We start from the raw sequence: 23,637 nt of genomic DNA, 5'->3' as shown, positions 1-23,637 counted from the left end.
GCAATCGTATCCATACTTTATCTATGATAAAGGGTAGCAGTTATGTTGTAAACGAAAAGAAAAATTCTGCTTATTTTCACTGATTTTCATTGATTTAAATTGAGAATTAGACTATGAATGAACCAGAAGAGAGAATATTTAATATAAATATGTCAATTTAAAGATGCATTATGTGAGGTGTAGATGAAGAACTGAACTGTCTTGCTATAATAGTTCAAATATAGATAATGACAAATTGATATCTTGTAAATTTCAGTCACATTACTGAATTATGAACGACGTTATTGGTGTTTTAGCTAAAGTCTCGATTGTCAAGTACCGTTGCTACAATAATGCACAAAGCCTCGATTATCCAAAATTAAATCATATTAAATGGCGATCGTGTTTTAATCAATTAAAAATCAGGGTCAAGCCGTAATCTAGAGAGTTGATTATAAGCTTGCCATGTGAATAAATTTATAATTACAGACACATTATGTAAGAGCTACATCTGCCTATTTACGAATCTTATTTTTTGGGCTCAAATAATGTATAAATTATTTATTAGACATTTATGACACGCCCATAATCATTGTTTTTTAATTGATTGAAACACGATCGCCGTTTAATAATTCAATTTAAAAATGTTTATTATAGTATCAACAGTACTTGAAAATCGATAATATATATTCCATTTCCATTATCTATTTTTACATTATTATAGAGAGAACTGACATAATGCATCTTTATTAATTTATATAACATTTAAAGTTAAGAAAGACTTGCAGTAGGTAGATTTAACTCTTACATAATGCATCTTTAATAATTTATATAACATTTAAAGTTAAGAAAGACTTGCAGTGGGTAGATTTAACTCTTACATAATGCATCTTTAATAATTTATATAACATTTAAAGTTAAGAAAGACTTGCAGTAGGTAGATTTAACTCTTACATAATGCATCTTTAATAATTTATATAACATTTAAAGTTAAGAAAGACTTGCAGTAGGTAAATTTAACTCTTACATAATGCATCTTTTAGGCTTTCGTTTTAATATGAATTCGTCCTGTATAATAAATACTCCTTTTTACACGGTGATAGTCACAATCCAAAAACTGATTCACAATTTTAAAGGGCTTAAAAGCACGTTGTTACATGTTATATATACACAGTTTGTTACATTCTTAGTTCCGTTTCGTATATGTCTGTAGCGTAGCTTTGCTTTCTTTCTTGCCGATATGTTCAAACACATACCTACCCGACAGAGAGATACATGTATAAGAAAAAAAAGAACACCGAGTGGGCCCAGCCAAACCAATCTATTCTAGCTCGTTAACGCTTGATATATCGTATTGTTTGCGTTTTATCTAATAATGGGTCTATTGATTGTGCCTTTGAAGCTATATATGCCTTTAGAGATTTTAAAATATCACTGACAAATCAATTAGTTTAGTTGCAATTTTATTACATATTTGAAAATCTTGTTAACTGTACAGTTTTTGTGTCCGAACAGGTCGAACAAATGTAGTGTGTAAAAGCACAATTAAACTTATCTGCAGCTGACACGCGCATGATATGTTTATATGTATAAACGGCAAGCCGAGCAAAGCGATGCGAAAATATTTCTTTTAAAATAATAGTCACATTTTTTAGTTTCAAATGAGCGACTCAAGCCCCACGTATTTTTTAAGTCGTACTTTAAAAACCCAAACCGGAATAAATCCAAATCCAATTATTCCGAAAGTCCAGAATGAGAACCATAAAAGAAGGATATATGAACGAATGAGTGGACGAGCATAATAAAATAAACAGGGGTCCTAAAAGCGGTTTTTGTCAATAGCACACACAGTTGCAAAATTGACCCATAAGGAAAGGTATATTCTAGATACGCCTATACTACATAATTTAAATGATTTTATAAAAACATTTCACGAAGTTGTCGATGAGTGGAATTTTGACAAATCGGTCCAATACCAACAATGAGGAACTATGGATACATTATTTGTAAAACCCACAGACAACTGGGGCAAGAATGACTGCATAATGGGTAAATAGGTCTTGTAACTTATATTGAATGCAAATTAAGTTTTATCTGCGGGTTCACTCGATTAAATATTATTAAAGTATACGCCCGTCTTCATTAGCCCAGTTTGACCAGAACAATAGGACTTAAATCCTCATTTCATTTATTAAAGCATAGAAGGGAATATTTATTATGAAATAAATTGGCTTATAAGCAGGTGACCGGCAACCCACATTTATGACCTTCATTATGGGTACATAAATGCAAAAGGACCCTAACCCTAGGTCCATCATCCATACGGAAGTGTTTGATCCAGGGACAGTTGAGATATGTCCACAAAAAGGTAATCATATCTCAAGATATTATAGATAGCCGAGTCTACAACATACGTATCACATTCTAATTTTCAATCGGAGTGCTAAAAATTTTCAATCGGAGTGCTAAAATATATTTAATGTGGGTTTAGTTACAGATAGTTCATTTGATCTCTTTATAATCAATCCTTCTAGATCGTAATAATATTCAATCGGGTGGTCCAATATGATACGCATATTCTTGAAAGTGGACCTTTATCCCCATATGATGCACGTCATAAATTTATTGAAAGGTTAAACGGGTTGTTTACGTCCTTTAATAGGCAGATTTATTTCGTTATGAATATACTACAAGACTTCTACAAAACCTTTAAAACTGTCTTTTGGGATTTCTTATCAGTTCGTTGTACAGCAATACATACTATTTTCGAATCTTAATTCTGTGGGTTCTTTAACACATGAGACGGATGAGTAATGAAATACATTCTACAGAATAACTTACTCAGAATGCTTCCGGTGAAATCAATGAGTACGACGCTGGCTCGCTAGCCTAGAGGTTTCGGGTTAGATCCTGGCGTTGGCCGAGAAAATTCGTTAGGGTTTACCTGCGTGGTTCCCCCTTGTCAGTGGTGCAGGACGGAGGGTCTGACAACAGCTGTTTAGTCGTCAGAGCCGTAAGTAGCCAAGGGCAACGAGGGGGTGGGAAGTGTTCTCAGGGGTACTGTAAAATTGAGGACAATGTATATTTATGGTCGACAATTTTTTCACGGTTGGGTGGGGGGTGGGGTTGTGTGGTCAAACTATTTGCAGCCCGCCCCCGTCTTTAGTTACGGGCCTGCTAGTCGTTCGGATGACACGAAAATGAGTCCCCATGTACTCATTGGCGTGCACGTAAAAGAACCCTTGACAGTTGGAATTTGATGTAAGAGTAGGCCATAGCGCCGCTATCCGGGCAAAATTTCCCTCATAGCTTACTGTATGGCGTATGCCCGTCTTCATTAGCCCAGTCGGTGTAAAAAGTAAAACGTTGAACACTATTTTATTTCTCGTCAAATTACACAAGCTATCGACCTTGCGATTTTAAACTGTCAAAACCTTGTCATGAGGGTATAAACAGTAATAATGATATTATTCAGCAGGTGTTTTATAAAGCAACTTCTTGCAAAGTTCTCTTAGCGGGAGATATTCTTACCCTAAAAAAAACATTTAATGTATTGGAAGGCTACTATTTTTAAATCTTAAGTATCTTCAATAGCGCACGTAATTGTTGACGTTTCTGAGAGAACAAAACCCGTCGTGCAATATCATGGCCTTTTTAAATTATATGTAGATGACTAAGTCACTATTATATCTAGTTTCAAAACTGGTATTATTAATATTTTGAATTATTCTCGATATCTGACAAAAGCTTTGTTACTTAAATAATCGTTTCCGTTTAATTGTGTATGTGAATTACTGGGGGTACGTTTAGGTCATGGGAATAATACTTGTTTACAGGGCATATGTGAAATGAAATGAAATGGCGTTTATAGATGCAATGTATAAGATTGGGAGAGAGAGCTGACAATTCTCGCTATAATATTGTTAAAAAAATAGATAATAAAAAGGAAATATCTTGAAAATTTCAGTCAAAGTACCTCATCCTGAGCGACGTTAGGGCTGTTTGGAGAATAACGAAGTCTCGAATGTCATTGCTACCGTTGTTTGGATAGTAAACGAAGTCTCAATTATCCATTTTTTAAAAATTAAATCATTCACCGCCAATCGTATGAAAATCTCGAGCATCTAATGGCATCCAGATGATTATGGTATTAGCAAGTTAATAAATATCTAATTAATAATCTATATAACATTTAAGGCCTAACGAAAGATTTGCAATAGGAAGATTTAGCTCTTGCATATGGCATCTTTAATTTTTCTGCACCGAGTGGGCTAATGAAGACGGCCATGCAGTGTGCTAAGAAGAAAATTTTGCCAGTATTCCCGAAGGGTATGCATGCGAATGTGTACACGGGGCCGCGGTTTTCCGTCATGCATCACAATTCGGGAAAACTTTCTGTCAACACTAGAATCCGACCACAGATCTCCTATTTAGTGACCTGCCACCCTACCCACTGGGCCACTGTGGTTCCCGTATACAGGACGTAAACTGATGACATTTTATATAATGCAATCAAATACATTACGCAAAATTGTAAATCATTTTGTATAATATTTTATGCGAATCCTATCATATAACTATAGAGGAGTACACATTACCATACCAAAATTCAAATTAACTACAAGAAATTGATCCACTCAAATGAAAGTAAGGTTCACACGATTTCAGTCTGTGAGTGTCGCGTGATGACTGAAATTTAGTTCGTATGTTTATTTTAGCTGCAAAATCTAGTATTTAAAAATTCACCACAGTCGGAGTAACGGTTCCTGAGATTAATGACCCATTCACATTTGTCCATTTTGGTTAAAAATAGGAGTGCCCGGTTATATTCAAATACCAGTAACTGACTATCCGATAACTCGAAATTATTGAAATGAGTATTGCTGGAAGGATAATCCTGATTAGATATTGTATTTGATATGTGGGTGTATTAAAATGTAATGATTCTATGATCTTTAATTGTCTACGATATCACCATTGGTGGAAGTGGACGTTTAACTCCAGAAACGAGCGAACGAAATGATCTTTACTTTGATCATGACCTTTTGACTGGCGTGAACTTGCGATTAACAATTTCATTCAAAAATTAGTCCTACACGGTTTCTACTCAATGTCCAAAAAACAAATGAAAAAATATTATACCATCAATATGGAATATCAGCTTTGTCATGCACGTGAGGATATAAATCAAATTATATATAGGAAAATCGAAGAGGATACGGTTTACTTTTTCAATATTTTGGGTTGATTTGACATGGGATGACCCAGTGGTGTTATTGTTTACCCTTATCGTTCTGTGTATTGGGTAAAAATTGGCAATATCTCTAATACACCAACAGATTCTGTAAAAAATCTTGGTGTTTATTTTGACTCGAATCTGGACATGAATAAACAAATATCGGCCATTTGTGAAGATTTTAATTTTCAGATTTATAATATTGGAAAAATTAGATCTTTCATTGATAGTGGCACGACTAGCATGCTGGTAAACACTATGGTTACATCAAGACGCGACTACTGTAATTCACTTTTGTACAATCTACCAGAAAATAAAATTAAACGACTTCCGAAACTTCAAAATAAAGCAGCCCGGATCATAACCAAGAATAAACCAAATGAACATATGACACCAATTCAGAAAAATTTCAATTTTAAAATACGTATTCTGCTCTAAATGACGATTCTTTATCTCAATACCTTAGAGACCTTCTCAAACCAATAAACCTTGCAGAACCCCTCGATCACAATCAGAAAACCTCTTAATTAAGCATTTGATAGATCTTTTGCAGTCTGTGCTCCGAAGTTATGGAATTGAACATCAAACGAAATCAAAAGTGCAAATTCTATTAAACGTTTTAAAAAGTATCCGAACACCGAACTTTTAAATCAAATATACAGCTGATTGAATACGGTTCTAGCTGTGTATACCATGTATACTAAATAATGTTTTTTGTTTATGTCTTTTTTATGGATTAATGTGTTGTGATTTATGTAATTTTATATTAGTTTTACATATGTAGAGCTCGCTGAGTTGAATTGTCGACGCTATATAAAATGATTATTATCCAAACCTTGCCATAAATGTGCACATCAAAGAACCCGTAGTAGATATTTGAACCAGCACATGATGACTTTATGGTTGATTGTGTTTTAATCCCAAACAATCCAAAGCTGAGACGAACGGGAGATCATTCTCCCAAATAAACAAAAATGATTACTAGTATGTAGGTGCCAAAAACAATCTCGTATCTGTGTTCTTAAAATGCTATCGATAGTTAGTCATTTTTACATAGACATAGACACAGGAGTCACTCTCTGGTTCAGGCCGATTCCACCCCAAACCATTGTCTCGTTCCATGACACATTGGTCAGAATAACTCTGGCCACGTCGACGCCATATTCTGGTCCTGCCATCTGCAGTTGATGCGCAATACCAATTCTCATCTGTGAATATAACAGTTCTCCATTGCCTGTGTAGCTAGTTCTGGTGTTCGGCAAACTGTAGACGTTCACGTCGATGACGAGGAGTGAGGACTGTCCACGGTAAAGTCTACGGCAATGGGTGTTCTCTCTGGTGAAATGTCGGCGCTCTGTATCGATACTGATGGGTCTTCCCTGTGTTCCCACTGTCTTTCGTGCTGTCTCAGTTGCCTGTGTGAAGGGATTCTGCTCGTTCTGTCGCACAACATGACGGTCTTGTTCTTGTCGCCTTGTGGTAACCCTTGGTCTACCAGTTCGGCGGCGATCATCTGTGGTGTTGGTGGCCCGAAAGCGTTGCTGAAGCCTGTAGATGGTCCGAACATTGACCTGGAAGTGATTGGCAACGGCTTGGGCCAGCGTCGAGTCTTCCAAGCGCCTGATTCCTCTGAGCTGTCTTGAGTGGTGGCATACTGCTGACGTTGTAATGTGAATGATTCAACCAGGTATGAGGTGCATTTTATAGGGCTGGTTACGATGAACAGCACGTGCAGCATGAGTTGAAAATCATGGAGCACACATTTCTATCTCAGAAGTCAGGTTGCGTTTTGAGAACATTTCCTGGGTTCAATTCTGTGTTTGGGAAGGAGCCCTATTTTTCAGGTAAAGTTGGAGATGTGGTGAAAAATTGTAAACTGAACCAGTTTTGGTGTGATATTTATATTATTATTTGCAAGGGGTTCTACATAACCATCAGAGGCGTTAAGATATGATTACGCATTTAGATGGGGTGTTATAGTATAATAGAGAGCTAGCGTTCAATGCAGCGATTGGTGGAAATAATTAACAAAAACACGCCTTCGTCCTTGTCCAATCTTATATATGAGCCCTAGATGCCATGGTACTACCCATTGCAAATTCTGTGTGCACTGGAAGAAAGCATTAATCATGTCGCCACCTACCGTGAATCTACAGACGAAACCAGAGGTAATGTCAATATTTTACTTTCAGCAAATGCTCGCCACTAATATTCTGTGATAATTTATTATATACTTTAAACATTCATGAATTTTCTTCAGTAGATTCAAGGTTGCTAACATATTATAGTGAAATGGGGTTTACCGCTCTACTTTTCTGCAAGGATTATGCTAATGAAGACGGACTTACGTCATACAGCGTGCTATGGGGACAATTTTGCCAGGATAGCAGAGCTACGGCCTTCTCTTATTTCGAACTCCCAACTGTTCGTTTACGTATATACCACTGTGTACACGGGCGCTCGGGTTTCGTACAACCCGAACGTCTAGATTCTGTCAATGCCACGCAACATGAAGGCTCCGATTTCAAATGTGTTGTTTCTAATTCAAAATCAAAAATGAATAGCATAATTACTATTTATTAAAAAGCGGTATATAAAATTGAAGGCTTGATGAGTCATTTAGCGCTAAGGAAATGAAATGAAAATGGGGTTTAACGGCATACTCTTTTATCAACTGCCAAGGGATATTTTACGTGCACGCCAATGTGTACAAGAGACCTCGGTTTTTACGTTCCATCCGAACGACTATACGTTATCTCTTGCCAGGCCCCCTGTTCTGTACCACTGACAAGGGGGAACATCGCCTGAAAATCTGGATGAACTTTCTCGGTCCAATGTAGGGATCGAACACCCGACCTCCAGCTCCAGGTTAGCCAGCCAACGGCGCTACAGAAATCACTTCCAAACTACATTATATGTCATTTGACGCTATAAGAATTACTTCTAAACTACAATATTGTGAAAATTTAATCTCTATTAGGAATATCAGTCCAAAAATGGTTGTACTAATATGATATTGACATGCTGTACGCTATGTAACAAGACGTCGCTATATATTATTGACATCGGGGAAACCTGATGGGCCTTTTATAAATCCGATTGAATCCGAGCCGGGAGATTATCTAGTGTTGATATTTTGTTTTTGTTTTCTTTACTAAATGTTAAATTAGCAATCTGAGAACATATTTTGTGTCGATTAAGCCGTTAGAAATTAGATGTTTTCGCGAAAATGCAAATGACGCATCCGACCTTTAATAACGTGAAATCCTGTGACAACTCAGTATGTAAATCCCGTAATAATAAACATCTGTCCAATCTTTTCTAAATTTGTTACAGGAAAGCGAAAATTAATTTTTATTTCCACGTCATAAAATGACATAAATTCCCCCTCAACTAATTCCAATGGTGTTGATGTGATCCATTCCATATCCAATGTCCATCTCCTAAACCAAAATTTACATCTATTTCTATAAAACCGGATGTCAATGTATTACCGAAATTCCAATTCGCATTACTACAATATATTACAAATCCATTTAAAATTGTCCTGGGTATACATGCCTAAATGTTTAAGATTTGTACTCAAATGTGTGTTTTAAATTTAATATTTAAATTATAGGAACCATTACATTGTATTAGTGACGATTATTATTTTATTACGATCACAGGTTACCACCCATTTAATAGCCACATCACTTAAATCACATTACTGTGCATCTTCAAAATTCCATAAATCTATTGCAGAAGAACATAGCATTGTGTCATCAACAAATAGAACCTTGTCGGACGTCGGACTTTGTAAGCATATCAGAAGAACCTCTTCAAACCCCCGACATTAGAATAAAACATCGACTGCAGACTATTATTCATTTATCATGATCAAACCCGCTGTACCTAATCTTAACAAATCAAATTAAATATCGTTCCAAATCCGTATTACAAGAGACAATAACAGCAATGACTTCTCATGGTATGGCTTGGGGGCGTTTTGAAAAGTTTATGAAACATTTTCTATTTATTTTCCTGAAACATTAACAGTTTATCCCATGATCAAGAGTACCACAAAATTGTTGACTTTCTCAAAAATCTCTTCAGGGCCGCCTATGTGGTAACAAATTCCACAAGATAATAAAGTGTATTTAGTATGTCCACATTTTGTCCCAGAATTGAATCGCAATCGTTTGTTCTTGTTTAGTCCATTCTGCGCGTCACTTAAGGATCAACCATTTTCAATTAGTTCAGCGATGCCTTGTGGGATATGGTTTCGCTTTGTTCGTTACAAATGACGCTCGAGGCCCCACAGAACATGACGTCGTTTACTTATTTTAAAATAATCATTATGTATTGGATATTGTGAGGCCATATTTTCACGGTAATATTTATTGAAAATGACACATATTTGAATCCGTTTCGTGTTTTTTATTTCGAATTTATGGATATTATAAGCCTTTTGAAGTTCTTGATATCCACATGTTTCTTATTATAAAAAAGTATACTAACGAAAAGGAAACGCTTCACACTTACTTAATTAACATCGTAGGAATAATTGTAATTCGCAAGTGGATTATCAAGTTTCTATGGAAACAAATTTGATATACAATTTGTATTCCGGAGCATATGTCACAAACCGTTCAAGATGTCGTTATGATAAACAGTTATCATTCGATTCTCATTAACTTAATTGTGCCGTTTGCTAATTGCAATGTTCAGTCAAAAATGTTTATATTTGTATTACCAATAATAATGTTATTATCTATGTTATACCTTTCAAAGCATCCAAGGGTCTTTTCGTTCTATGTTAATGTTCAATTATTAAATGCCACTTAAAGAAGAACATGGGGAGACAGAAATGGGGTTCAACGTCCTCTCGTCATAAACTAGGTCATTTCGGGACTAACATGGTTCAATTTTATTTCAATAATTCACTTGTACGAGATTGGACAGACGACTTTACTCCTTGTCACGTACGCGCACGCGTTAACGATTCGACCACCCAATCACTCTCATAACATGGACCTGTTGTTCTCAAGGATCCAAGGATACATTTATTCAATTAAATTTATGCTGTCATTTGTAAATAATTTAGATTATACCTTGTAGAAGCTTCGTAAATTGAACAAATTGTTCTTATCCATTTTGTATATACTTATAAGTTTTACAAAAACTAGCCTGGGAGTTTAATCTCCAAAGGGCGAGTGATTCTTTATCGGGTAATTTTCATGCAATATTAAGTTTAAAGGGGTTGGCTATGTTAAACCCAAGGGAACACATATGTATGAGTAATAATGTTAAAACCCATTTCTCTTTATTTCAGGATACAGAAAGAACAACCTCTAAACGTTCCACACATCGTGTGTGTATAATATCAACATGTGTAGTTGTGGCACTTCTTATTATTGCTGCTACTACATTTGGTGCCGTCGCATACAATCACCATCTTTTTAGTAAAGAGGTAAATAACAGATACGTCATATTTCTATATTAATGGAATGGACCAAATATGTAATGTGATAATAGATTTGAAAACACATTCATACGACCGGGGCAAATTATACTTTGAAAACACATATCGTATGGGTCATAAAAAGAAGCAAAATTCTGTATGTTTTATGCAGGTTCAGAATGGCCTTCGAGCTTCAGTTGGCCAGTCACCTCTGGCACCGGTCGTGGATTTAATCCCTTGAGTGCCAGTATGTAGTTCAAAGTAGGGTCGATTTCTCAACCTCGTGGTTCTAGTCCGGGTACCCCAATTTCCTCCGACAAGAAAGACCCCTGCGCTGAATTGAATATACTATAAATAAGACAACCATGTCTGCGATATCGCCTTCGGAGGCAGCGGACGTGAACTACTACGAACAACAACAACGTATGTTTACTGCTTTTGTTATACGCTGCGTTTGATTTAACCCCTTTGGGGTTGAAAGCGCCAGGCAGTTTGCAGCATCCATAATTAATGAAAAGTTGAAATATAATTTATTGGCGAGGTAACTAATTTCAGGAGAGTACGTTATACTTTACGTTATATTCCCCACCCAGATGCATTGTACTATACTTTACATGTTTTCATTAATTTAAATTGAGAACCAGACTGAATGACACACAAAAGAAGATGTGCATTTGTAAATACCGACGAAATTGATGAATACTAAAAGCAAGGTTGAGATTTAATACTTCGCGCTATAATACTTCTTGCTACCCGATGACAATTACTTAACTTCACTTCGTTCATTAGCGAGCATTTCCACAATTCAAATTCAATTCATTCATTAGGAGGCATTTCCACAACTTAAATTATTCAACCCGTAATTCATTTAAGGGCATTTGCATTTCTTTTTGTATTTATCTCCCTTGACAGGAATACAAATCCACGGCCATAACGGATGGGTACACTGTACCCGAACATATTCATGTTGATTACGACAAGGAGTTGATTTATGTCAGCAATAAACAGATTGGACCAATAGATGCTCTGAATGCTCTTCACAACTATGACCGAGTAAGTTTTTCAAGTATTATATTCCTTCATAAAAGGCTTCAAAGTGCTCCGGGATAGTGGATTTTAGCTATAGCTATTTTGGGGTCTTATTTTTGAATAACATAAAATATAATTTCATATAATATGTTCAAAAGAACCATAGTAGAGCAGTTTCTTCGAACAGCTTGCATATCACAAATGGGCTCTTAAAATGTTTATAGTATAGATATAGATTGACATAATATGTCCCCAATTTTACATACAATCTATTTTCAACACTTCGGATCCATGTAAATGTATTAAATCATGGAAATGAATCTTAAACATCGATCAGTGGAGGAACATTTTAATATTATTTTACATCTACATACATGTATGTATATTTTTCAGAAACTTCTGGCTTTTTATGATTTGACAACTAACCGATGTTACATTGATCGCCTTGATCATACGTTTGATGAAGGTCTAAAATTTTGGTCATCTCATACCGTGAGTAACAATAACTTATTTTCCTTTTATACGACCACTTTTGGCTTTCTATGATTTGACAACGAACCCATGTCACCAGAGGTGTACTGGGTGGGTAGGCATGTTGCTTACCTTGCCCTCATAAGTGCAAAAAAAACCCAAAAGAAACCGGAAATGGTGGATACTGCTCGAATCTGAGTATAGGTGTGTCTGTGTGGCTATGTATCCTCCCTTTCGAAAAAGTGCCCTCTCCTCTGAGAAAGTGCCCTAATTACTGAAAAATTTCTCTCGAATTTCGAAAGAGTTACCACAAATACTCATGGAAATGCCCGCGTCAATGTCATCATATTCCCATTGCTCTAATAACATTATCCCCTCTTTTCCTGCTATACTTCCCTTGTTCCAAACAGATCCAGCGATATACTAAAAACCAATCGCTCTTAATGTCATACATGTACTAAATTTTATCAAATAACACAAACTTGTGTGAAAATCTACTCATCATTTGTGTTAAAATTTATGAAACATGTCTTGAATATCCTGATACTTTTGTTGTTTCATAGAAACTTGTGTATAACAACCAGCAAAAACTTGTTGTATTTTACCAATTTATATCCAGTATAGCAACCTTTCCCATGCAGCCCCCCCCCCCCCCCCTTTGGTTCGGTTTAAAAACTGCACTGTTTGATGGCATAACAATAAATTTGTTTGTTGAATTATTATTTATTCAATAAATTATATGAAAAATTAAATTAATACTGCCAAATCAATACTAAACAGACATTTCGAATGTTAATAAACAGAAGTTAATTTCAATATATACTAATAAAAATGTGTTATACAATATAATAATTATGTACACAATATCCCATACCCCAAAAAATATAATTTAAATAATCTAAATGTAATAACAACCAACAAACCAAGCACTATGTATATATAAAAACATTTATTATGCACAAAATAGAAATACTTTCAAAATCTGAAAAGCGCTATACAAACAAATGAAATACATAACAGCAAATCACCACGCCTGAACACGTAGCTGAAAAAGTTTAATTTCTGTGACATGATATTGCAAACACAGTCTTGTAAATCAACCTAAGTATTTGAATATGATAACCATACTAGTATAAAATATAAAAATAGCACCGATTTTCTTCTACATGTTTCAATATAATAACACAGATTTGCTTCTACATAATAATACACCCTTAGATAGCCTGAGCATACACGGATATACAGGCCCGTGTTATTGAAGATGGTGGGGTGTAGGGTGGCAGTCTATAATAAATCTAACTTATATTTTAAACCACGTTATGATCTTATCATTAAACAACTCGAGGCGATTTGGATTGAAGTGCATTTTAAAAACAAAAAGTTTTCAATAGGTTCAACAACCATCAACTGAACAACCACCGATTATTGGGATCTGATAGAAAAAAGTTGTAGTGCAACTCGTCATTTTGTTGACTTTAATATTATTATTTTAGGATATTTTAAAATTGATTTTCTTACTATTAAAAATAGCATACTGCATAATCTCATAATTAAATAGCTTTAACTTCTCACAACCAACAAGTGTTTAACCGACCTCGAAATCATTGAATGACCTTACTATCGTGAGCTGTCCTGATTACCTGGGTTGTGCCGAGGTCTTTCTTTAGGCCTGAAATGTTATCTAAATTATTACTTAGACATTAGACATAATCAACTCTCGATGCCATCGCAAGCCTGTGATATTTACCGGATTTGAGGACATTTATTTGTTATATGATTTAACGTCAAAATGGATAATCGAGACTTCGATTTTTATCGTACCGACTTTAGTAATCATGATCGAGACTAGCCTAAAATTCAATCGCTAATATCTTGGTTCTGAGTGGAGTAATTTGACTGACATCTTCAGCATATTCTCTTTACGTTATCTATATTTTAAATGTTATAGTGAGAACAGTCAGCTCTTTATAATGCCCCCATAATGCCCCCCCCCCCCCTTTTAAACGAAGATAACTTTAATGAATCAAAATGGTAGTCGTTGATTAAAAAAAAACCAACGTGTCTTTTAATAAGAGAAATTCTGAATATAAACTACCGCCACTTAAATCGAATGATACTGTTTATTTCGAAAATGTTGACAAGGCAAATCTCATGAACGGTTATTTTGTGTCCCAATTAGTAACAGACTCTAAACCTTATAATGCACTCCCATTGTTACAAACTACAATACGACCATAAACGATCTCTTTGTAAATCGATATGACGTTGAATTTACTCTCCTTTCCCTTAAAAACATCTAGTGGTCCTGACAATATCAATAATATCATTTTGAAAAACTTAGCCAACTCTTTGAGTAAACCCCTATGTAAACTTTTTAACATTTTATTAGAAAATTGTATTTTCCAAACTGCTGGAAGGAAGCTCATGTAGTCCCGATATATAAGAAAGGCGATATTCATAAGCCTACATCTCTTCTCAGCTCAATGGGGAAAGTATTTGAGAAAATTATTTACAAACATATTTTTAATTTCACTTTAAAGCCCAAACTTATAACCCTTTACAGGCGGGCTTTCAACCAAACAATTCTTCTCTTTACCAATTGATTGAGATGTATGATTATATATATATAGCCATAGACAATGAACATAAAGTCAAATCGCGTTTGACACGAAGGCATACTGCATAACCTAAGCTCAATAGGTATCAGAAATAAAACTTTAATATTCGTCAAAGATTATTTATCGAATCGAAAACAAAGGGTTCTTTTTTTCACAACATTACTTCTGGGGTACCGCAGGGTTCAATTTTTTTAGGTCAGTTACTATTTCTTATTTACATAAGTGATATTGTAAGTGACAATGAATCTAATATACGCTTGTTCGCTGACGATCGCTAAACAACTCAGATATAAACGATGAAGTAAGTCATAAACATTTTGGCCTCCTTTTTAATTAATCGCGTAACTGGGATATACATGTAGATTACCTAACGTCCAAAATAAGTAAACCCCATTTCATTTTATAAGCAAGAGAAAGTCACCTTAATGTACCCCAAGGGTTTTCTGTAATTCTGTGTATATTCGATCTACATTTGGTGTATATGTCTAGATAATGTCTATTTAATACATTATGATTTCCGGTAAAATTCTGAGTGATTTATAGATCACTTTACAGTCTATATTATACACAAATATCTGGATAGAATTTAAACCAAATTGTGTGTGGGGAGGATATTTAACATAAAAAAAAATAATAAAAAAACAGGTCAAATAAAACAGATAAAAATAGCTTTTACATCACTGCATTCTTTTCCAGAATTATAAAATAATTCGATGATTTAATATTCAAAAGGCATGGTAAGGTTCTCTCGTTGTTGTTATCATCACACATCAAATACACTTCCAAGGATCTCCCAGCCTTAAAAATAAGAAGTGGGCAATAAATATACATTCTATGGTTCAGAATGTTTAAACAAACACATATTGGGTCTCTATTTTGTTTCAACTTTGCATAACACTTATTGTGTCTTGTCTTGTGTACAGACCCCGGCAGATTATTATGCTCAAATGGGTCAAAAGCCTTAACAAAAGTTTTGAAATTTGGGACTAAAGTCTTATAATAGGCTAACTATTCACCTAGATAATATTGTGGCTCCAAATCCAAATTAACTACTACATCAAGGTAACGCCTATTTACTTGGCAATGTCTAATTATTTTTTGGTCCATTCATTTTCTATTTCCACCGACAACAATTTGAATATGAACTTTTAAAATCTATTGAGTCTATTTGAAAAGTGAAATTATTGTCCACCACTTTTATAGTATACTAAACTGAATTTTAGATTCCAAAATACCATAACAACAATCTTTACTATTAGAATTGAACAGTTACCCTCTAATCATCATTTTTCCAGTCCTTTCTTCTTTCATTTTTTTCTTTTTTAATTTGCTTTATTATATGATCTCTTCCTGCGTGATTTGCTATGACAGCTAATATTGAAACGTGATTTGCTATCGCATCCAATATTGACACGTGATTTGACTGTCGCGGTAATTAGAAGAGAACCACGGTGACTGGGTAAGGTACTGACACGCTAACCTGGAGGTCGCGGGTTCCCTCTCGGTGTTGGCCGAAAAAGCTCATCCGGATTTTATGTCAGTGGTGCAGGATGGAGGGTCTGACATGGCCAGCTCTGTAGTCGTTCGGATGGGACGAAAAACAGGTCCCGGGTATACATTGGTGGGCACGTAAATAATCGCTTGGTAGTTGAAATTCAATATAAGAGTAGGATGTAGCACCCTGTCTGGGCAAAATTTCGCTCACAGCCCCCTGTATGGTGTATACCTGTTTCATTAGCCCAGTCGGAGCAGAACAGTAGGACGTTGAAACTCATTTCATTTTAGTAATTAGAAGGAAGATCCATTTCATTGTTGAATCATTCTTTGCTCACTTATTTTCCGCAAAGTATGTAATTTACGTTTGTCAGTGTTCTCACGGTTCGACCGCCAGTTTGTGATACCCTTACATTTTTTATCTGTCCATGTCCCATGGTTGTTTTTCAGGGAATCCAGTATTTCTTTTTAGTAAGATTGAAGTCTCTACTTTCTTTATATGCCAATCATATTTGAAATAAGCCGTACTTTTATTCGATATGAGGGTGGGGGTCTAGTGGTTTAACACATGCATGTGAAATCACAAGGTATGTCATTGAGTCAAGTGACATGGTTTCGAGTAGGATTGCCTGTCCAACCTCTTGGGTTTTCTCCGGGATCTTTGGTTTCTTCCTTTGCTAAATACCCCTACGCGACGCGGATTATTGAAATAAAATGAACCATGTTAGTCCCGAAATGACCTAGCGCTAGTAAGTAGCAAAGGACGCGTTCAACAAACAGAAAGATTGAGAGAAAGGGCGGGGGGGTAACGTTCACTTGACACAAACTAGGTCATTTCAGGACTAACAGATGGGAGAAAACCTACGAGGTTGTCACGTGCAACCGGGGGTCCAACAAACACCAACAATTCCAGGTTCATGCAGAATTAATATAACACAACATACTAATAACAAAGATGGTAATAGAATTAATCGAAAGAGACAGTTCAAGGGAAGGGGGCAGAAACGGAAGTACGGTACCCGTCCTACTTGATTATCCGTAGCCGAATAACATCATTGACTGAAAAAAACCAGCGGCTGCCAGGCAGGATACGCCCACATTTTTGAGAGATGGATAGAGAACAAGCTAAAAAGAAAGTGATTTTTCCTACAATCAAGGGCCATAATTCATGAAGTTACAATTCGATATGCGCAAATATCGAAAGGAACCAAGATCTTTGGGTTATAAACATGCATTTCAAGTTTCATCAAAATCGGATTAAAATTGTAACCTCTACAGGGTCCACAACCTTGATATACCATATTTTTACACCTTTCGCGTACAAGCGGCGGCCACTTTGTCCGGTAGTTTTGGTTTGATTTTCAGGAAATTTGAACTCAACCTTTATTATGGTGTTACAGTGATATATTCAAACGATTTTTAAAATCAGATAATAACTGTGACCTTCAGAGGGACCACAAACTAAAAGAGGCGATTTTTCGTATAATCAGGGGCCATAATTCATGAAGTTACAATCCGATATGCGACAATATCGAAAGGAACCAAGATCTTAGGTTATAAACATGCATTTCAAGTTTCATCAAAATCGAATTAAAATTGTGACTCATACAGGGTCCACAACCTTGACATATACCCTATTTTTACACTATTAGTGTACAAACGGCGGCCATTTTGTCCGGCAATTTTGGCCCGATTTTCCCCAAATTCGAACTCAACCTTCCTTAGGGTGTAACAGTGATATAATAATAAGGTTTTTTAAATCGGATAAAAATTATGACCTATATAAGGTCCACAAGCTAAAAACACGATTTTTCCTATAATCAGGTGCCATAATTCAGGAAGTTACGATCCGATATGCGGCAATATCGAAAGAAACCAAGATCTTTAGGTTATAAACATGCATTTCAAGTTTCATCAAAATCGAATTAAAACTGTGACCCATACAGGGTCCACAACCTTGATTTACCATATTTTTACACTATTCGCGTACAAACGGCGGCCATTTTGTCCGGCAATTTTGGTCCGATTTTAACGAAATTCGAACTCTACCTTTCCTTAGGGTGTAACGGTGATATAATAATACGGTTTTTTAAATCAGATAAAAATTATGACCTCTATAGGGTCCACAAGCTAAAAACGCGATTTTTCGTTCAATCAGGCGCCATAATTCAGGAAGTTACGGTCCGATATGAGCGAATATCGAAAGAAACTGAGATCTGTGGGTTATAAACTTACATGTCAAGTTTCAACAAAATCGAATTAAAATTGTGACCCATACAGGGTCCACAGCCTTGATTCACCATATTTTTTACACTATTCGCGTACAAACGGCGGCCATTTTGTCCGGCAATGTTCACGAAATTCGAACTCAACCTTCCTTAGGGTGTAACGGTGATATAATAATACGGTTTTTTAAATCAGATAAAAAATTATGACCTGTATAGGGTCCATAAGCTAAAAACGCGATTTTTCGTACAATCAGGGGCCATAATTCAGGAAGTTACGGTCCGATATGCACAAATATCGAAAGGAACTGAGATCTTTGGGTAATAAACTTACATGTCATGTTTCAACAAAATCGAATTAAAATTGTGACCCATACAGGGTACACAGCCTTGATTTCCATATTTTTTACACTATTCGCGTACAAACGGCGGCCATTTTGTCCGGCAATTTTGGTCCGATTTTCACGAAATTCGAACTCAACCTTCCTTAGGGTGTAACGGTGATATAATTATACGGTTTTTTAAATCAGATAAAAATTATGACCTCTATAGGGTCCATAAGCTAAAAACGCGATTTTTCGTACAATCAGGGGCCATAATTCAGGAAGTTACGGTCCGATATGCACAACTGAGATCTTTGGGTAATAAACTTACATGTCAAGGTTCAACAAAATCGGATAAAAATTGTGACCTCTATAGGGTCCACAAGCTAAAAACGTGATTTTTCGTACAAACAGGTGCCATAATCTATGAAGTTTCGATCCGATACATGCCAATATCGAAAGCAGCCGAGATCTTTTGGGGATAAACCTATATTTCAAGTTTCGTCAAAATCGGACAAGAATTGTGACCTGTAGAGAGTCCACAAACAAATTGTAGACGGACGGACGGACGGACGTCCGGACGGACAGGGGCGACGACAATATACGTCCACATGAAAATGTGGGCGTATAAAAATGACGAAACTTCCACAAACGGATTTTAGTTCTATCATTTATTAACTGTGACTGAATCATTAAAATAGTATTACATAAAGGTTGAACGGGGTGTAATATGTGTGGAGAATATTCGATATGCTATTAGGCATGGAGTAAAGGGGGTAACCCCGGAACGGAAGGCCGCGGAAATGCGGATTATCGACATGTTATAATATACTTCTTTTATGTTTATAAATGCCATTTCTATCTTGATTAGGGCAAGGACAGATATCCGCCGAAAGTTCGTTTTGACTACACACCAGAACCAATCAACCTAGACGTTCTGAGAAAATTTGCTGGTGCTGAAATCGCCGATCATTGTAGAAATGTGACGTCACACTGGATGCTTAATATTCGACCGTACAATACAGGGAACAGACAAAGGCGTGCAGGTGAGATGACAATTATAAAATATTGGAAATGCAATGTTTGGAACGAATAGAAATTTTGAACTGGAACCTGAAGTCTCTCTTAGAACACTATCCTTATTATGCCAAGAGAGGTTGAATGGCCAGCACGTGCGCGCTGTATCATAAAGCTTGTCTTTGAGTCAACTGGCGTGGTTTCGAATCCCCGGTTGTACGTGACAAGGAGTAGGGTCGCCTGTCCTACCTACGCGCAAGCGAATTATTGAAATACAACTAAACCATATGTTAGTCCCGAAATGACCTAGTTTGTGTCGAGTGGGCGTTAAACCCGATCTCTCTCTCTCTCTCTTATTATGACAATGTCTTACTATAGCGATTATTATTTTCTCTCGATTGCTTGTTAACACTTTATAACGTAACAATTTTAAATAGACATCATCACTTGATGCTTCAATTTAACGTTGGGTATTTTTCAATAAAGTAATCGTGTCGAAAGCCTCCCAATAATTGATGTGTTGGCAACTCGCAGAGTTATCTCAGTTTATGCAAACATTTAGTAGCGAAACACAACACATGTTGGCTTTTTATACGCCCACACGGAAATGTGGTCTTGTGTCTGTTCGTCCGTCGGTCCGTCGTCCACAATTTTTGTAAACTCCCTACAGACTACATTTGTGACCGGTGTAGGCAAATGATTCGAAATGCGCAAAGTCTAATATTGAGCTACAGACAACTTTAGTTCTAATTAAGAGAGAGAGAGAGAGAGAGAGAGAGAGAGGGGGTTTAACGTCCAGTCGACACAAACCAGGTCATTTCGGGACTAACATATGGTTTAATTTTATTTCAATAATTCGCTTGCGCGTAGGGGTCTTTAGCAGTGGGAGGAAACCGGAGGACCCGGAGAAAACCCACCTACAACCGGGGATTCGAAACCACGTCAGTTGACTCAATGACAGACTTTATGATACAGCGCGCACGTGCTAACCATTCGGCCATCCAACCCCCCTCTAATTAAGTGAGGGTGACCAAACTTAGAGTATAGGTGCATTACATCAATACCTTGACAAAGTTCCATAATGAACATTTTCTGATGAAATTTGGCGTATAGTTCCATAATGAACATTTTCTGTTCAAGGGTAAGCAGAGCGATAAGCAATTTGATTGATTCTAATTGAGCAACAATGTTCACACTTGGAGTAGGTTTTTATTAGGTCGATGCCTTGATGGAGTGAGAAGATGAGCATTTTGCATTTTCTGCTAACGGTAAGCAGAGATCAGCAGTTTGATTGGTTGATGCTTTTGGGCACGGTTATAATTAGGTGAGCGCTACGAAAATCCGAGTATAGATTCATTATATCATTACCTTGACTAAGTTTGATGAGAATTTTCTGCTTAGACTAAGGAGCGATAAACAACTTAATTTGTCAAGACTTTGGTACACAACAACTCTGCCTTTAAGTGAGGTAAAATGTTTAAACTTGATGGTTATTAGGCGAATGTCTTGACTGAGTGCAATGATTAACATTTTCCGCTAAAGCTAAGCAGATCTAAGCAATTTCTTTGTCTTTGATTCTATCAGTTTGATTGCTCGATACTTTTGAAAAGATTAACGTGCAATTAATTAATATGTGTCATCTATTTATTTCTGGATTTCGGCGGGGGCTTGTATTGATTTTTGATATTATTTAGCCCGTCTTGTATCTCACTACATGTTTGGGGATATATAGCCTAGTTGGAGCTGACGTGCCATAAAATTTCATTTCATGGTGGATTAAAAATTTGCTCGTCAATTATTTATAAAGTGTTTGCCTTTATCATCGAAATCTTGTAAAAATTGCTTTACAAGTTAAGAGAGGTTTGGAGGGTTTTTTAAGAAAAAAGAAAGCAAACTTTCTGGGCTTATTTAAATTCTTTACTGAACTCACCAAAAAGCCTGTAGTGGCCAATCTGGCAAATGTTTTAGATGCATTCTTTGGAACTAACTGGTAATGCTCGTCTTAGTCGAAGTGAAACATCTATTGATGTGATCTATTGTGGGACAATTAAATTCCAAATTTTTCGATAAAAAGAACCCTCCCCTGTTTTTATATACGACATACCGACTTTGTTACTGCTAGAGAAAATTTACCTGAAAATTGCAAAGCCCTATTTTTTGTATTTTTCAGTAAGACTCGAGGCACAGGTTTGCTGTGAAAATTATTATTGTGGAAGTCAGCAAGTCGCGATGATTTAGATTTAAAGCTACCGCCTTTTCTCTGCACTGTTACAATGCGATTACTTCTGGTAGTAATTATGTATATCTTTTCCCAGCATAGAAAAAGTATGAATTTATATAATTGTAGTTCCCAGAAGCCTTTGCCCCCGCCAGCAATATCAATTCACCACTCCCGTTTTATTGAATTTTGATAGAAATCTTTGACAGAATATCTGATTTACCATTTTATTGAATATTTTAATGATAATAAATACAATTAATTGTTAATTCAGAAATCCTGACTTTATTTTTTGATGTATGAAAACGTAAGTGATATATTTATACCTCAAGCCCCTTTGATCAACAAGAAAAAAATTGTTACCTTGTCACCTACAAGTGTGGAATAGAAATAACGAAACTATAAGGTGTTCATCGTCAGGGACTGGTCTTAGAATTTTCGAGGCACGCTGGTGGCTTAATACCAGTAGTTAAAGGTGCATTATGTAAGATTTAGGTAACGGGCAGGTCGTTCTTGCTTTAATAGTTTAAAAATAGATCATGGGAAATTTATTTTGAAATTTTCATTCAAATTACTTTATTCTGAACGAAGGTATGAGTGTTTTATAGATAGTATCAAGTTCCATTGCTGCGATAATAAACAAAGTTTCAATTTGAGCTTGTGCCGTACGCCCTTTAAACGGCCAGGTCAGTGAGGTATTATACTATAGGTTCTAATATCCATCTACATTGTAAAGATTGTCTTGTCATATCATTCAGTATCGTTCAGCTCTTTAATTTACATGTATTAAACTTATATTATAACAGCTACTTCGTGTGTAATTCTAACAAATAAATCTACACTTGGGTGACATTTTTGTCAGTCCTGCCTTCTATTCGAAACCCCATGTATGTATGCTCAGTACGTCTACGGTTAGGTACAGTAGCGTAACTGGATGAGGCCTGATTTTGACATAGAAACGAGACTCCTAGCAGTAGAACGTAGACTTTCAGAAGAAAAAACCCTGATATGCACCATACTAATTCTTGGGTTAAGAGACCCCCCCCCCCCACACACACACACTCAGTTGTGAGGATCGCGATTAGTTAACCGAGAAGTATATTTCATTCCATCTGACTTCCGTTTTACCTATATCAGATTGGGTAATTAAACACGACAGGATAGAGTTTTTCTCACATTCTATAGCAGAGGCTATAGCTCTAGAATGGAGGATCTGATGCGTACCAAAGTGAATCTCATCCAAGAACTTTTGATCCTTAACACATGTTTTAATTTTCATCTCCTGAATCGGACAAAAATTGTCGCCCCTGGAAGGTTCACAAACTGCCTTCTGTATGTCACAAATTTTGTGTGAAATGCAGGGGGGCTTAACTCCAGAACGGATGCGCATCAAACTTGAATTCATCAATTAACTAGGGACACTTAACACTTGTTTTTCCGATTTAGATGAAACTTAAAATATCGGTTAACGATAAAACAATCTCTGAGTTTAATTTTGGTGTAGAAAAGGCCTTCTGTTCTGGAAACCTTGCGAACGCGATAAAGGCTACATTTTTAACCGATTTTTTTTACAAATTTGGTTCG

At 36.1% G+C, this 23,637-nt stretch overlaps 1 long non-coding RNA gene across 1 annotated transcript; it reads left to right on the top strand.

Annotated features, from left to right (window-relative positions):
- Window positions 1–7,236: 7,236 nt before the first annotated feature.
- LOC126829298 (uncharacterized) lies at window positions 7,237–22,858 on the top strand. The gene is made up of 6 exons (XR_008788935.1): window positions 7,237–7,383; window positions 10,530–10,667; window positions 11,571–11,711; window positions 12,081–12,179; window positions 19,690–19,864; window positions 22,006–22,858. It is a non-coding gene; the product is annotated as an uncharacterized LOC126829298 (long non-coding RNA).
- Window positions 22,859–23,637: the final 779 nt, after the last annotated feature.

The sequence above is a fragment of the Patella vulgata genome, chromosome 8 (assembly GCF_932274485.2).
Source record: "Patella vulgata chromosome 8, xgPatVulg1.2, whole genome shotgun sequence".
Taxonomy (NCBI): Eukaryota; Metazoa; Mollusca; class Gastropoda; family Patellidae; genus Patella; species Patella vulgata.
The sequence above is the reverse complement of the archived record's forward strand: the minus strand, read 5'-3'. Positions and strand labels throughout refer to the sequence as shown.